Raw genomic sequence first — 1,258 nt, forward strand, 5'->3', positions numbered from 1 at the left:
CTCTGTTCAGCTCCTTAGCCCATCTTTCAATTAGGTTACTTCGTCTTGATTCTCTGTTTTTTGAGTTCTTTATATATTCTGGTTATTAAACCTCTGTCGGATGTGTCGCTGGTGAAGATTTTCTCCCATTCTGTGGGTTTTCTGTTTGCTTCCTTGGTTGCCTCCTTTGATGTACAGAAGCTTTTAGATTAATGAGGTCGCATTTGTTAATTCTTGCCCTTGTTTCTTGAGCAATTGATGTCCGGTTTAGAAAATCCTTTCCTACACCTATATCTTGTAGGTTTTTCCCAATGTTTTCTTCTAACAGTTTCAGAGTTTCAGGCTTTACATTGAGGTCTTTGATCCATTTGGAATTGGCTTTTGTGCAGGGTGAAAGATAGGGGTTTAGTTTCATTCTTCTACAAGTGGAGATCCAGTTTTGCCAGCACCATTTGCTGAACATGCTGTCTTTCCTCCAGTCAATATTCTTGGTCCCTTTGTCAGATATCAGGTGGCTGAAGTTGCATTTACTCATATTTGGGTCTTCAGTTTTGTTCCATTGATCTATGGGTCTATTTTTGTGTGTTTTTATGACTACAGCTCTGTAATACAGCTTGAAATCTGGTATAGTAATCCACCTGGCATTGCTCTTAGTGCTCAGGGTTGTTTTGGCTCTCTGAGATCTTTTGTGCTTCCAATGAATCTTAGGATGTTTTTTTTCCAATTTTGTGAAAAATGTCATAGAGATTTTGGTTGGCATTGCATTGAATCTATAAATGACCTTTGGTAGGATGTTCATTTTCACAATATTAATTCTTCTAATCCATGAGCACAGGAGGTCTTTCAATCTTCTGATATCTTCCTCAATCTCTTTCTTTAAAGATTCAAAATTTTAATTGTAGAGGTCTTTAATGTCTTTGGTCAGGTTTATTCTGAGGTATTTTTTTTTTTGCAGCTATTGTGGAGTGTTTCCATGTGCTCTTTCTCTGATTGCTTATTATTGGTATATAGAAAGGCTATAGACTTTTGTAGGTTAATTGCCCCTTTACTAGTTTACTTAAATAATTTCTAGGAGTTTTCTGGTGGAATTTTTGGCATCTCTTAGATATATCATATAATCTTCAAAAGGGATAATTTTATCTCCTCTTTTCCAATTATTACTCCTTTACTTTCCTACTCTCTACTCTTGGCTCTTGCAAGAGTTTCAAGCACCATGTTAAAGAGTAGTGGAGATAGCGGGCAGCCTTGTCTGGTTCCTGATTTCAATGGGAATGCTTCC

This window comes from Nannospalax galili, unplaced genomic scaffold (genome assembly GCF_000622305.1).
Source record: "Nannospalax galili isolate Female #2095 unplaced genomic scaffold, S.galili_v1.0 scaffold1740, whole genome shotgun sequence".
Taxonomy (NCBI): Eukaryota; Metazoa; Chordata; class Mammalia; order Rodentia; family Spalacidae; genus Nannospalax; species Nannospalax galili.